The following is a 16,833-nucleotide window of genomic DNA, read 5'->3' on the forward strand; positions in this document are numbered from 1 at the left end:
CTTTGGGTACATCACTGATTATTGCCTTAAATAAATTCCCAGGCATAGAATGACTAGGTCAAAAGGTAGGAATAGGCTTGAGACCTTTGATACCTTTGCTAAATTACTCTCCAAGAAACGTGGCCCACTTTCCAGACACAGCAATCATGTAGAAAAAGGACTGAGAACTTTAGTAAATGTATGATGTAGCTAAGGAATACCCAGGCTCTTACTAGAGGGCAATAAATGCACTGACTTTTTAAGTTGCGCACATTTATTAGGTACTTGGATAATTCCACACATGCATACAATGTATTATAACTACCTATGGATGAAATTGTTTATTTTAAAGGTCCTACCTTATTCTTGCACAGGATTAAATCCAAGGGAACTTTGGTTTCTATAAAGTCATTTATCACATGGCTTATGTTAAACTTTGTTAGTAGTAAGTTCTTAAGGACGGTCTGAGATGTAAGATTCTGAATGTTCTTTGTGCCTCATAGTTTTCTGTCCTGAATTTTTCTTGCTAGGAATGTATCTTGCTTTTATGAGGGGAAAATTTTAGAATAATATATACTATCTAATGGGCTGAAAGTAGTCCATAGCTAAATCTATATAACCATACCTTGTCCAAAGAAAGACTTGCATCTGTTTTCACATTTAAAAATACCAAGTTCAAAGCAACACTTTGCAAATCAGTCCTTCCTCAATTGCTAGAGATGGCACAAATTCAACGTAAATATTCCTATTTTCTAAGTGGAGAAATGGAAAATCAGGTATGTAAGTCAGTTTTGCCAAAATTAGCAAATAGTGGAAGCATCACAAAGCTGCAATTTCCTCTTTTTTTTTTTCTGTGTTGGCACATCCTATTCTACCCTTCTCAAAGAAAAAATAAAAGGAAAACCATACTTGTGTTGCATACATCTCTACCAAGAAAAATCTGTTAGAAGGTGATGGGCAGCTGGCAGGAGCAGATGGCTGGGAGGAGAATGTTCCAGCCAGGAGAGCTGCAGACAGAGGAGTCCTGTGCTCTGAGTCACTGCGCTGCACACTCAGTGGCCACTAGCCTTGGCAGGCTTGAACAGGTGGCGGGGTGCTGTTACTATTTGATCCGGAGTTTGGAGCTGTAGAGCCATACAGACCCTAAGCACGGAGGTCAGAGCTATTATTAGCCAGAATTCTTGTATCATTTAATTGAAAATAGGCCTGGTTCCCAAGTAAGATCCTTGGGGAGATAAATCGATTGGATGCTAATAGCAATTGCATCGCAGTGCTCTCTATACCTAAAATGTTTGTTGCTGCCTGTGTCTGCTTATTCAAATCTTAGCTATTTTTCTCCAAGTTCACCTCAAATATTGTCTCTTCTTTGATTCTTTAGCCAGAACTAATCCTTGCTACACATAAGCTTTCAAAATTCTCTCCCTCTCTCCTTAAAAATGTGTCCTCTCGCAATTGCTTATGCACAAGTCATTATTCTGGTCTCAGGGAGCTGCCGGTGGGCTGACAAGGTTACTGTCTCTCTCTTCCCACTGTCCCCAGAGTTCTCTGCATGGTGCATTCCAGCAGACTCTATTCAGAAGCATTCACAGAAGGACTGAAGACAGAAAAAAAAGTCAGACATTTCCTGCCGTTTCTATTAAACAACTCGGGTACTAATCAACAACTTTCTTGAACGTTCAAAAACTGCCTCAAGGGGTCAAAGGTTGAATGATTGTCTCAACATAGAATTCCCTTGGAAGCCAAAGTTTAATTAGCTCAGCTTTAGATTGTTTTATATATAAATTTGTAAAGGAACACCAAAGGGGAAGTTGAGAAATGATTGATGGTAGATCTTGCTAGCAAATTTACTATTGTAGGATGTTTTCTCATCCTGTTTTAACACAGTCCGATTTCCAGCATTATAAATATAAATTAACACTCCCATCCTGGGACAGCAGGACCCAAATGATTGATCTCAAGTTAGCAGTCTTAGTGTTAAAAAGTCATGGCCCTTGTCAAAGTTGTGTGTTTCACAGGCAATATGGCATAGTGAATCAAGTCGCTGCATGCAACATGGGCATCCCATACAGATGCCAGTTCATGTCCGGGCTGATCCATTTGCAGTCCAACTCCCTGCTGGCAGTCTCAGAGATGCAAAGAGGCATCACCCAAATGTTTGGGTCCCTGGGAAGACTCTCCTGTCTCCTAATTTCCACCAGTGTCATCAGAAGAATTAACCAGCAAGTGGAAGACCTATCTCTTGGTCTGTCTGGCCCTCTCACTTTCTGTAACTCTGACTTTCAAATAGATAAACAAATAAATCTTTTTGAAAGATTTGTGTTTCTGCTAGAAGCAGCCACCCATCTTCCCTTCTCTTCTTTAGACTGTCTTCCCCGTTATTTAGGAGAAGTCCATCTCTTCAGCAGGAACTAAAACCCTCAGAGTAGATACCTAGAAAGAGAGCAAACAAAGCTAAATATCTCTTTTTTTAATCACAGGAACTTTTTAAAAAATTCTTTACATAAGAGCACTACAGAGGAAATGTGTAGAGGGAGATAATCAGAGCTATAAAACACTGGGTCACACATTCACAAGATCTGAGCATGCGGAGAACTGGAAAACCTCAGCAATGCTTCCAGCTCCATTCGCAGTGAGTTGGAAAACATTCATCTGCCCGGATACCTTGGGGACCAGCATCGCTTGGTGAGCACCTGTAGAAGCCAACGCAGAGCTGGGATCCCTACATCCGTTCCAGCCAACAGGCTAAGCAACGGCTTCCATGGGGGGAAACCTACAAGTGGAGCCCTCTTTGTGACCCGGCGTGGGGCCAGCCCAACACCATGGACCCTCCAAAGTTGGAAGACTCTAAACAGTTTCTAGAGCCTCAGGCAACCACAGTTAGGAAACCGCTCAAATCTGACCACAGAGTCTTTTGCAATGCTAACTCAACCAATGGAACAGCATTCCTGCATCCACCATTGCGGTATGTAAGGAGAAGCAAAAGGGTTTGAAGAGACAGAGGATTAAGATTCAGGAATGCAGAGTACTAACCAATGGGCCTGTGTCCTGGTCCGTTAGCCTGCATCCTTGACTTTCCAAAGGGAGCCAGCACAGCCTCACTGGAGGATACTGGACACCCCTGACTAACCAAGAGTTTCCTACTTCAGCTATTGCTTCTCAAACCCGTCTCTGAGAGGTGATTTGCTATTCTGGGTTTTCCCTAGTTCCTTTGCTAGATAATGATAGCATTGACTGTAACTAACAGCCACCCAGACACCTGTGATCAGAGCTAAGTTTTCTCTGAAATAACAGTGGGGAAAGTCGTTTAATATTGAAAGGAAACCTTTGCACACTGTCTAATGATATTGCTTTCGTTTTTTAATTCAGAGGTTTTCAAAGTCTACTTGGTGAAATTCCACGGCTTCAGAGAAAGTTGTCAAAATGATGGTGCAGCAGCTTTTATAAATCACTGATTTTTTTCATAAAATACTGTGAAGGTGTATGAGCAATTTTTAAGCAATATGTCCTCGACTTGAATAGATCTGTAATTGTGAAAATGAGTATGTGGCCCTCTTTATGATTTGTATTGTAAAAACTCAATGCAATTTTTGTTCTTTCTTATTTATATGTCATCTGTCACAGGCCAAACACAATGCATTCGAGATTGCGACTATTAGAATATTTGTCAATTTCATATTGTATACTGTAATTCTAGCCTTAAATATTTTGATGCCATTTGGTGCAAAAATACTGAGGTTTTATTTCAATGTGGTAAAAACAGGTTTTACCCTTACAAACAACACTTCTACGAACTAAAGTAAAATTGAATTTTAAAAGATAAGCTGCCTTTGTTGCAAAAAGCAATTGTGAATTCTTTCAAAATGTTTTCCATGAAATTTTTGAGGATACCCTGTATTAACTATTTACTTTTGCTTAATGTAATGCTTTTGTTTCAAATTCACTTATACTTACCACTTCTTGTTTCTGTCATTTTGGGTTTTTCTGGGTTTTATACCGTATGTCTATTTATCTGGTACATATCCATATCTAATGATTTATGTATTTAATCTTAAGCAGTTATTTTGCTTTAAATTCGCCCTTTTTACATAATCTGAGACTTTTTGTTTTATCAGGTGAATTTATTACATTGTTACCCATTTATGCAGGAAAACTTGAATTCTATTATTCCATTTTACATTATTATTTCTATTTTAATACTCATTTTTTTCTGTTTTTCTTGTAGTGCGTATTTTCTTAGCATTAATGTTTGTTCCACTCTGATCACTTAAGATTTGTTATCATTGTCTCCAAGTTTTCTATACCTTTAAATTACCTGCTTTAGCCTCCATTAACTTTACTTTGGACAATCCTTTTTGGGTGTTTTGGTTTTTTGGTTTCTCTGTTGTAATTCCAGTTTTAAAACCTAAAGGAACTAGTTATCTATCTCACCTTTCTAACGTCCCTCTCTCCTTGTAGAATGCTTAGTCATGCTACATTTTCAAGGTTTATATTAATTAAATCCTCTTTAGTAACAAAAATCTCCAAAAGTTTAACTCAGTTAAGTAATTAAATGGGTTCATTGCTCACCTGCAAATCCCTTATACAATAATTTCCTTGTCTCAGTCCTTTCAATATCACTGAGCTTATGGATTTCATCATGAAGTGATTGTTTCAAAAAAGTTTGTAAAAATCCCATTTCTTAATCATTTGCATGCTTAAGAAAGTGTTTCCACATGAAAGACAAGTTGGTATGAAATATAATATACTTGTCTACTTTTTATTCCTACAGAAATACATAGACATTTATCCACTCTATTTTAAGAATCAAATGACAAAATGAAGTTAAACAGTTCTATGTCTCCCTTCTTATTTTTTCTACCTGGATGTCTGTGAGATCTCTCTTTCACTTGACATTAATTAAATTAATTGGACTACACCTCAATATCTGCTATTCCATAGCATTTTCCTTTTCTTGAAGATAACTTTTGGGGACAATAGGTTCAGAAAATGTCATGAAATCTGAGTGTTCCTTCATTAAAGATGGCAATTAGCAGTGAGTTCTACTTATCTGACATATCTATTTTCCTCTTCGGTGTCAGCGTCTCCTGTTCTTCTTCCATTTGGTCTTGGGTAACCTTTTCCAGCATCTTCTCCTTGTCCCTGACAGCTATAACATTTGTCCTGCTTCCTGGGCCTAACATAACTCTCCATTAGTGAAATTGTTATTATCTTTATATTTTTTAGCTCTGCCATACAATTGTACATGTTTTGTGTTAATGTTATCATGACATTCTTTTATCTTTTGTTTTAATTCACAACACTATCACTATTTTTCTTGCTGAGAATAAACATACTAGCTACATGATTTTGCTCAAGCCCTTTGCCTAGAAACTAATTTTCTCATCTCTGTAACCCATCTCAGACCAGTAAGATGTACTTCACAGAATGTTATCAATCTGCAGACAACATTGTGAATAGTCCTGCCAGGCTGGATATTAGCAGTTGTGAAAAGTCATTTACTTGCATAAACTCATAAAGGTATTGCTCCTGCAAAGGAAAATCAAAGAAAAAAAAAAAGAGGTGATGATGTAGAATAGGAAAAAAAGCCATTTGTACAAATCCTGTAGACATAAAATGGATGCCAATAGAACTAATCTGGGTATTTCCTAGAAAAATACAACCAATCAAAATGGCCAAGCAATGTGAACAATGGTTAGTGCTGAATCGATTAGCTTCATCACTTCAAACATGCCTATCTTCCTACTTTATCCACCTAAAAAATAGTCCAACCTCAGATGCCTTCTAATGATTTAGAGGAGAAATTACCACTGCTTTTTACACACATTTATCCAGAATTTTTTCAAAAGAACATTCCAGTCAATTATACATTACAAGCATGATATCAATATCAAAATTTGATAAGGAAAATTCAAAGTCAAATATAAGAAAGTATAGTCAGCATTGTGGCTCATAAAGCTAAGCCTCCGGTCAGTAAGATGCTGGACTCTATGTTTGGTATATGCTTGCAGTGAGGGACTCTCAACTGAGCTTGAACTGTGGTTATGTAACAAGGTGGAGTAATCCAACATGGGGGGAGGGTGTGGGGAGGGGTGGGGGTTATCCCAGTACCTATGAAACTGTGTCACATAATACAATGTAATTAAATTAAATAAATAAATAAATACAAAAACAAAAAAACAAAAAAAAAGCTAAGCCTCAACTAGGGATGGCACCACCCCACACAGGAGCCATTTCAAATCTTAACTGATCCACTTCCAATTCATCTCTGCTAATGGCCTGGGGAAGCCATGGAAAATGGCCAAGTTCTGGGGCATCAAGAAAAAAACCTCCTGGCTCCTGGTTTTGGCCTGGCCCAGTGCTGGTCATTGCAGCCGTTTTGGAAGTGAATCAAAAAATGGAAGATTCTCTATCCTCCTGTCTCTATAACTCTGTCTTTCTCTCTCCCTCTCTCTCTCTCTCCCTCTCTCTCATTCTCTCTCTCAGTATATGTGTGTGTGTGTGTGTGTGTGTGTGTGTACAAGCAAAGTACAAAGTGAGCTTGATTCCAACAGTGTCATTTAGAGAAGTTAAAACTCTATATAAATGCATAGCCATACCATGCATATAGGTTAAAAAGTTAAATACTATAAAGATCCCGTAAGTTGATTTATACATTCAAAGCAATCTCAAAGTTCAAGCAAAAATTATCTTTGTTTTGTGATGCTGGCTTATTGATTCAAAATGAACATAAAATTGTAAAGAGCAAAAGATAATCAAGCCAATTTTTTGTTGTTTTTGGACCTATTTCATAGAATATCAGATGATAATACAATATGTGTATATTATATATAGTGACAGACCAAATTAGAGCAATTATAATTACCAGCTCCTCAAAAACATTTATCATACTGTGTTGGAACTTTCAGATTCTTCTTTCCTAGTTATTTTTCAATATATCATAAATTATTGTGGCTCAGTTACCTTACTCTGCTACAGAAAACTAGAACGCATTTTTTCCGAACAGTAGTTGTGCATTCATTTTGTCTTCGCCCTGGTCTTCCTATTCCCCTTACTCCTCTACTTCCCCAACTCTGGTGACCACAATTCTCCTCTCTTCCCTAAGTTCAAGTTTTTCAACTTCGTTTATCTAACCTTTCTTCATTCCCCCTCCTTCTCCACCTTCCTGATCTCCAATGAGTGTGATTCTATTGTTTTCTAGGAATTCAATCTTTTCTCATCTTCCACAAGTGAATGAGAACACGCAGCACTTTTCTTTCTGTAGCCCAAGCAATTTAAAGAAGAAAACAATCTGACAGGTTTCAGATACTGTGCTGCTGGTTCCAGGAAACACATGGAGAAAGCTGGAGTAGGAGAGAGCTCAGAAACACGTGAGGATGTGTAGTTCATGAAACACGTGGAACTGAAGACTAGTGGGGGAGGTTGGAGCTTATGGATCAATAAGGCATTTGCAGTAGGAAAGTAAAATAAAAGTCCGTCTCTACCTCACAAGCTCTATAGAAATAATGTCCAATGTATTACAGTAAGTTAAACAATAAAGTTTCTAGAATATGGTATAGCATGTGCATAAATCTTGAATTAGGAAAGGTTGAATAAATAGAATATGTACTTATATAAAAGAAAATATTGAAAACTTGGGGCTTGATCCAAACTTAAAACTTTTGATCACAAAAACAGTGTTTAAAAAGTTTGGAGGAGGGTCCTGGCACAGTATCCTAGCAGCTAAAGCCCTCGCCTTGAACGCGCTGGAATCCCATATGGGTGCTGGTTCTAATCCCAGTGGCCCTGCTTCCCATCCAGCTCTCTGCCTGTGGCCTGGGAAAGCAGTAGAGGATGGCCCAAAGCCTTGGGACCCTGCATCTGCATGGGAGACCCAGAAGAAGCTCCAGGCTCCTGGCTTCACACTGGCTCAGCTCCAGCCATTGCGCTCATTTAGGGAGTGAACCATCAAATGGAAGCTCTTTCTCTCTGTCTCTCCTCCTCTCCATATATCTGCCTTTCCAATAAAAACAAATAAAATCTTTTTTAAAAGTTTGGAGGAGGATATTGGCAATATACATATTGAAAAGGGCTTAGATTCAGAGTACATAAATAACACTTGCCAATCAGCAGGAAAAATATATAGATCCCAACAAAAGTAAACAAAAATGTGAATAAGCAGTTTAGATACAGTATACAGTGATTCCCCATTAACCACAGTCTTACCTTCTGTGTTTCTATCTACCTGCAGTCAACTGTGGTCCAAAAATACCAAATGGAAAATTCCAGAAATAAACCATTTCTAAGCAACAGGATGAAGTCTCAGGTTAACCTGCTCCATGTCAGAAGGAAATGTGTCTTCCCATGGGTCATTGCACCCATGCTTAACATCATTAGTCACTTAATTGTCTTCTCATTCATCAGATCCCATTGTTCTACCACTACAGTGTTGTAGCCACGTCACATCTAAAAGTCTAGGAGTGATGGTGCTAGAAATTTAGATATGAAAAGAGAAGCTGGGTAATGCTCATTTGAAAGTGGAAAAGTGCAAGTTCTCAACTTAGTAAGAAGCTTTATAAGTCCTCTGCTGAAGAATAGGTATTTAGGTTAGCAGGTAAGACAGCCGGTAAGAGCTCAGCATGATGGCTCATTGACTAAATCCTCACCTTGTACATGGCAGGATCCCATATGAGTGCCAGTTTGTGTCCCAGCTGCTCCATTTCCCATCCTCTATTGCCTAGGAAAGCAGCAGAGCATGGCCCAAAGCCTTTAAATAAATAACAAATCTTTAAAAAACAAACAAAAAAAAACTTGCACCAGTTTTATTCTGGTATCTGTTTGCATTATTACCCTGTGGTGTCTCAGCTTTGACCATCATTGAACAAAGTTTTACTTATTAAGCATCTTGTACAAAATCTCATTTTGAGAATTACATTGTGAATGCATTAGGGATGTTTTGCTTAGGGCAGAGGGTGAATTATTATCTTTCTGTAAGAACGAGAATGATTTGTATATCAGGAGAGAGGCTCCTAAACTGATCTTTCATGCTGATGTGACATTGCAAGATGCGTAGGATGTAACAAGTATTAGGACCTTTGGACATGATGACACAAGACACAAAGAATCTTTGAAAATTTCATGGAAAATGTATAGTATGAAAAAAATATGCATGGGTGGCTGGAATTGAGGTATAGCAGGTTAAGCTTTCATCTGTAATGCTAGCATCCCAGTTTGTGTCTGGGATGCTCCACTTCCAGTCCAGCTCCCTACTAATGCTCCTGAGAAGGCAGCAGAAGATGGTCCAAGCACTTTAGCCTCTGTCTATGTGTGAGAATATGGTGAGCTTCCTGCTTCTGGCTTTGGCCTGGCTCACCCATGGCCATAGGAGTCAGCTGGGAAGTGAGCTAGGAAATGGAGGATCTCTCTTTGTCTCTGTCTCTCCCTCTCTCTGTAACTGCCTTTTAAATAAAAAAATCTTAAGAAAAGTTACATATATATCTTAAGAAAAGCTACACATTTCAAAAATGTTAAACACAAAACATTAATTTTACTTCCATTTACATTCATGAGAAAATAACAAACTAAAATGGCAATGGTTTGGTAAAACCTGGGTACGTTGCAGAAAGATGAAGAGGGTAGAGAAAGCTTTACTGAATCTTCTCTTCTTGACTCCTTTCCTCCAGCTCTGGCAATCCACATACAATATAAGTTGACCAGGAAAACCGAAGAACAGAAGAGAGATGCTTTAGATAAAAGAAATTCAAATATAGAAGGAAGAAATTTAGAGAACAGGAAAAAGAGGGAGGATATATGAGAGCAGAGAAAGGAGGGGGCAAAGCAAGAAACACGAAGTGAAGAGGAAAAAATGTGAGGAACCATCTTCATTTTGCTTCATCAGACTTGTGCATTTTAACTATGGTCTGTGCAGCTAAGTCTTACACTTCACCTTCAGTTTTGGAAATACCAGAACCTTACTTAAAACCTTCTTCAACTATGGACCAGGCACAATAACCAAGCGGCTAAAGTCCTCGCCTTGCATGTGCCAAGATCCCATATGGATGCTGGATTTAATCCCAGCTGTTCCGCATCTCATCCAGCTCCCTGCTTATGGCCTGGGAAAGCAGTTGAGGACGGCCCAAACTCTTGGGACCCTGCACCCACATGGAAGATCTGGAAGAAGCTCCTGATTCCTGGCTTCAAATCAGCAAGCTCTGGCCGTTGCAGCCACTTGATGAGAGAATCAAAAGACAGATGATCTTCCTCTCTGTCTCTTCTCCTCTCTGTATAGCTGATTTTCCAAGAAAAATAAAATAAATCTTTAAAACAAAAAGGCCCTTTTTTATGTCTACATAGCCACACACTGGCTATGATATTTGAATTTTTCCAAGAATTTCAGTTTACCTTAACTTTTCAAGCTCCTATTGCTTATTCAGTGTATAAAATAAACATATTTTCATTCTGTTTTCCATATTATGAGCAGGGAGCTGAATCAGAAGTGGAGCAGCCAGGATTTGAACCAGAGCTCTCATACAGAATGCCGGTGTTGCAGGAGACAGCTGGATGTGCTGTTACGCAGTGCAGACCCTCAGCATTGCAGTCTCGGTCAGCGCTCTGCACAGTTTGACAGACATGTCCACACATGCTGTTTCCTTGCAACCAGAAACAACTCTTCAGAGGTCGTGGGTCTGCCTTTGTTAATGAGAAGCATTAGGGGCTGTGTTCCCCTCTCACCTTGGAGGAGGTGGCATTTGTCTAACCCAGACTGGGGCCTCTGGCCACGGACTGCACATTATGCAGCACTAATGATGCAATTAATCCCCTACATTAGCTGACACATCATTCCTTAAAGCAAAAAATTTCCAAGTTGAAATCCTAGGGAAGAAAAAAAAGTCAAACTTAAAAAGGCAAGCTGAGGGAAAGCTCAACAAGACTGCTACAAAGAGTCTTAATTTATTCGTAGCTTCTGCCTATTATGTTGACAAATACACTGCTTTAATCTCTGCCTAGCAGGCTCACACACGGTGGTCAAGAGGCCACTTTATTAGAGTTGCTTTTTGTATATATACATTGGTTGTGAGAAAGGTTATGGGTACAAACACCTTACCGCCAGTATTAAACAGGACATACTGGCAGGAAAAAAAATTATATAGTCAGTCTTGCTAAATTAGTTTACCTAAAATTGTATGTGTGAGTGATTTTAATCAAAATCTAATTTCCCCTCTTTTTAGAGTAACTGAAATGAGATTTTTCTAATTTACTTTTTGCGGTTCAAGTTTCTCATAATTCTTCTATGGTCGTGACAGCACCGTGAACGCGTCGGCTGCTACAAAGCATTAAAAAAAATTAGATTTTCAAATTGATGTGCTAAATTAAAAATGTTTAATGTTTCTCATCAAAAGGCACAGGAGTATGCAAAGGGCCGCGAGTACAGCTAAAGGCGCAATATTTTTTTCATCTGTTTCTTTAATTCACAGCCCAGGGAACTGTACTGTGAAAATTAACAAGCTCTAAGTAAAGGAATCCTTGTAAGCAGTGTCCTCTGAGAAGTTCCTTTTAATTTTCTTCCATCCCTTGACTGGGTGACCTTAAGGATGTTATCATAAAAATGGATGTTAGTGCCTTAGGTTTGTTGTTAGTTTGTTTGCTCGTTGTTGTGGATAGCATGTGTGCAGTTGTTTTTTGTTTGTTTGTTTGTTTGTTTCTTCTTTTTTCCTTTCTGCCCCAGTTGGAGTTTTCCAGATGTTATTAGGGCTTGTGAGCTTCTGAGTAATTGTAACTCTCAGGCTTCACTAGCTAATTCCCATGATTTAGGAAATCATATTACTTCTGCAAATTGGCTCCAGTTGATATAGTCACATCCAAGCTTCTACCCTTACTAGATGCCTACTGCCTGGCTTGGGTCAAGACTGAGTGTACTTCAAGAGCCATACATCCAGACACAAGAAGAAGGTGAAGAAACTTTGGCAGGTATTGGATGTGCAGCTGTGCACTCCAATTCCCACCCAGAGGCTGGTGAGAGTCAAGATCATGACTTGCTACAAAGTTAAATTTTATTTCTCATCAAGTTTTAATTTATTACCTTATTTCTCAGAGGAGAAGAAAGAGGGAGATAGAGACAGAAAGACAAAGGGCTCCCACATCATTGCTTCCCAGGGCATGCATTAGCAAGCAATTAGAATCAAGAACCAAGCCAGACCTCAAATCCAGACACTCTATGATGGGATGTGGAATGAAGAATGTGTTGGACTACAAGCAAACGTTGTAGCCACAAGGCGAAATACCTGCCCCCAGATCTTATTTCTAAAATAATGGTATATATAGGTTCCATTTCCCTGGGCCCAGCACAATAGCCTAGTGATTAAATCCTCGCCTTGCATCTGCCAGGATCCCATATATGTGCTGGTTCATGTCCCAATTGCTCCACTTCTCATCCAGCTCCCTGCTTGTGACCTGGGAAAGCAGTCAATGATAGCCCAAAGAATTGGGACCCTGCACCCATGTGGGATACCTGGAAGAATCTCCTGGCTCCTGGCTTTGGATCAGCTCAGTTCTGGTCATTGCAACTACTTGGGGAGTGAACCAGCAGTCAGAAGATCTTTCTGTCTCTCCTCTCTGTCAACATAACTTTCCAATAATAAATCTTTAAAAAAGAGATACATTTCCCAGGTGTGATAGCTTTTTCTGCTTTTGTAAAACATGAGCATGTGGGGCTGGCACCATGACATGTTAGTCTAAGCTAAGCCTCCACCTGCAGTGCTGGTATCCCATGTGGGTGCAAGCTATGTCTCAGCTACTCCATTTCTGATCCAGCTGCCTGTCGATGGCCTGGAAAAGCAGCAAATGATGATTGAAGTCCTTGGGCCCTTGTACCCATATGGGAGACCTGAAAGAAGCTCCTGCTTGGAAGGTGAATTAGCAGATAAAAGAGCTATTTCTCTACTTTTCTCTGTAACTCTGTCTTTAAGATAGAAATTTTTTAATCTAAAATTATATATATTATATATATTTATTATCTTCTAATCTTAGTTATCTTATAATAGAATATGATATATATTATATATATATCATATGTACTATACTATATATAACATATATATGTATATATATGTATCATATATATATGATATAACACACATATATTATATATATATCACCTGGGTTCAACTCCCCTTTCCAACTCCTGACTCAAACTTCCTGCTAGTGCAGATACTGGGAAGGAGCCATTGTGGCTCAAGTAATTCGATTTCTATCACTTATGCAAGAGTACTACCCTTCATGGATTCTGTTCCTGGCTCCTGACTTTAGCCCAGCTCAAGCCAACCACTGCAGGTATTTGGAGAGTGAATCAGCTGACAGGAGCTTTCGCACTCTCTCTTTCTTCCTCCCTCCCACTGCTGTACTTTGCATTCACTCTCTCAAACGAGGGACAAGGAAGCAGCTATTCCCTCCCTCCACCACTGCTAGCATGTATACTTGAAGCAACTGGAATTTCAGAAAACTTGGTGCCCAGTTCAGTGCTGTCTTTTCACTCTGGAAATACATTCCCGCCCCAGTGGCAAATCTCTTAGAGCCTGGATCAGCACCATCAGTGCCCACTCCATAAGGCAGCATGCGTTCACATTACCATTTGATGCTGAGGAACCTTAACCATATTTCCTGTCCAGCAAAGGGCAAAGCAGAAAAAGAAGGCAGAAACATAGCTCTTCTAGCCTCTATATGACCAAAGCCTTTAACATATAGTTCTAAAGTCACTGAGACTTTAAAGCAGCCCTGGTTGGATTTATTCGCTTTTCCTCCCAGTCACAAGGTGTTCATTAAACTTCATAAACTTTCTATTTTCTTCCCTCAGCTCAGTTCTCTCACTTAGGTCAAACTTCATGAGCTTCAGGTAAGCAAAGTCCTTCTAAATGGAAGTCACCAAAGCCATTAACCATCCAGGAAGTTGAGTATTTATCAAACCACAGAGCAAATGTTTCCAGAAAGCACAGACTTACAGCCTCCAGTGGTAGGACTGTTGGATGCTGTAGGCCAAGGGAAGGCCTTGGAAAGGTCATCTTGGCTTTGAACTATCTTGTGTCACAACACACAGACAGCAGGACTGACTCTACTTCTCCATGAGCAAAGGAAGCAAGGTTCCCAACACTGAAAGTGATGAAGTTTTGTGGCTAGGAATACACGGATTCTGTCTTAATGGAAGATAACTCATCAAGTTCTCTGCCACTTACTCAGTTAATTATGGCATAAGTCAAGATCTTCTTCCAGCCCAGCCTACTCCCAACAACTCCATACTCATTTGTTCTGAGATTTTTACTGTACCATTAGGCCATTTTACAGTTTCAAATAAGTTTATAAATGAATTACTTAATAGAAGCTGTAACTAAAGCCAAGTAGTATTGAGTTGCTGTCTTCAACTCCCTTGGTATAGACCCAGGCTAATAAAAGATGTAACATTTGGAGTGGATGTTTTGTGTAGCAGCGAAAGTCACTGTTTGAAATGATCACATATGTTAGAGGAGTGCCTGGGTCAAGTCTCAGCTACTCTGCTTCTAATCCAGGGTCTTGCTAATGCACTGTGCCAGGCATTTGGAGAGTAAATCAGCAGATGGGAGAACTTTTTTGTCTAGCCTTTCATCACTAGAATAAATAAAAGATTTTATAAAAGATGGACCATTGATTGTCACCAATTTGAAAAGATAGGAGCTTCTGCAAGGTGCTATGAATATTGAAGATTGAGGACTAAGGAAAAATTAGCTCCTCTAGGAAACAGAAAAAATAATTATAAGAAATTCACCTTCTCTATTAGATTGCAACAAAGTTCACCAAAGCAGGGGAGTGGGACTATATTTTCCTTAATTCACCTTAGTCCAACACTGTAGTTTATTCATGGTAAGTATTCAAAAGACCTTGATGGGAACCCTGGTTGTCAGTGAGCTTCGGATACCATTTCCTGAACTCCACAACTTAATCCTATAGGGAGTCAGAAGTCTTGTAAACAATGAGAGTCAGGAACCAGAGCTGGGACTGGAAGCAAGGTGACCCAATACAGAACACAGACAAAATAACCCCAAGCAAAGTGCCTAGCCTGTGTATTCATATTTTATGAAATATCTTCATATGGTCCTCTTAGGTTAAAAAGGGGATGGCTGATAACTCACTGAGTCAAAAAGATTCAACTCCAAAGGAGAGTAGTTTTCAATGTAAATCCACACCTCAAGCTGGGTCCAGATAAAGTAACACTTCTGAATCAATAGGATAAATATGAAGACAAAGCTTGCAGGAGTGCCAAGGCTTAATAATGAAGGCAAACAGTAGAGAAAGAAGCCTCCAGGGAAATCCTGTAACCCCAACTCATCACGTATCTGGAAGCTTTGATAAAAAGAAAATACGAGTTTAAGTTTGACCTCACACCAGAAAATTGTCCATAAGGCACCTTTATCAGAGTAATACATAACAGGAGAGTGGTAACAGGGAATTTATCATGGAAGGAGTGGCTCATGCAGCTATGGAAGCCAACAAGTCCTACACGCTTGTCTGAAGGGTGAGAATCAGGCAGGCTGATATCTAAGGACGCAAGAAGTGGAATGCTCTAGCCCAAAGACAGAGAGTGATGCTACTCTTCCTCTATGCTTCTGTTGTTTGGGGCCTTTGACTGGATGATGCCAACCACCTCAGTTAAAGCAGATCTTCCTTACTCACTACTAATTCAAAAGCCCGTGTCAGCGCCGGTGTTGTGGTACAGAAGATTTGGCACCACCTGCAATGCTGCACTCGTTGCAGTCTTGGGTGCCCTGCTTCTGAGGCAGCTCCCTGGTAGTGCAACTGAAAAAGAACATAGCAAGTGATTATCTAATTACTTGGCCCCCCAACACTCATGTGGGAGATGCAATTGGAGTTCCTGGATTGTAGCTTCAACCTGGCACAACCCCAGCCATTGCAGCCATTTTGAGAGTGAATAAAAGGATGGGGCCCAGTGCAGTAGCCTAGCAACTAAAGTCCTCGTCTTGCACACACCAGGATCCCATATGGGCACCAGTTCTAACCCTGGCAGTCCTGCTTCCCATCCAGCTCCCTGCTTGTGGCCTGGGAAAGAAAGGCCCACAGCCATGGGACCCTGTACCCATATGCAAGACTCGGAAGAGATTCTGGGCTCCTGGCTTCGGATCAGCACAGCTCTGGCCATTGCAGCCACTTGGGGAGTAACTCAATAGACGGAAGATCTTCCTCTCTGTCTCTCCTACTCTCTGTATATCTGACAATCCAATTTAAAATAAAAGGATGGAAGATATCTATCTTTCTTGTGCCTGTACACTGTATATATGTGCATGTGTGTGTGTGTTTGAGTGTATCTGCCTTTCAAACGAAATTTTTGAAAGACACATAGGGCTGACATTGTGAAGAAGCAGGTTAAACTGCTGGCAACAATGCCAACATTCCCTGTGGGCACCAATGCAAGTACCAGCTACTCTGCTTTAGATTCTACACTTGATCTTAGCCAAAAGGCCGAGAAGTGATTCCACTTTAGATTGAGTACCATACTAATGTGGTTGGAAGAGCAGTAAAAGCTGATCCTGCCATTCATGTGGGGAATAAAAGTGGAGTTCCATGCTCCTGGTTGCAGTTTGGTTAGCCCCAGCTGTTATAACCATTGGCGAAGTGAACCAGCAGATGAAAGATTTCTCTTTCTTGCTCTCTCTCTCTATCTTGCTCTTGCTCTTATTCTTTCTAAATTCTGTCATTCAAATGAATAAAAGCCATCTTTTTGGAAATACGAATTTAGAAAGAATCTTACAAGCCCACATGTCTTCCAGAAACATGCTCACAAACACAACCAGAAATCCTGCCCGGTGAAGATGGTCGATGAAATTAATCATCATAGAA

General features: G+C 39.8%; 1 pseudogene; it reads right to left on the reverse strand.

Annotated features, from left to right (window-relative positions):
- Positions 1-16,294: 16,294 nt before the first annotated feature.
- Positions 16,295-16,467, reverse strand: LOC118760089 (U2 spliceosomal RNA; annotated as a pseudogene).
- Between the last annotated feature and the right edge of the window lie 366 nt (positions 16,468-16,833).

Source organism: Ochotona princeps, chromosome 11 (genome assembly GCF_030435755.1).
Source record: "Ochotona princeps isolate mOchPri1 chromosome 11, mOchPri1.hap1, whole genome shotgun sequence".
Classification (NCBI taxonomy): domain Eukaryota; kingdom Metazoa; phylum Chordata; class Mammalia; order Lagomorpha; family Ochotonidae; genus Ochotona; species Ochotona princeps.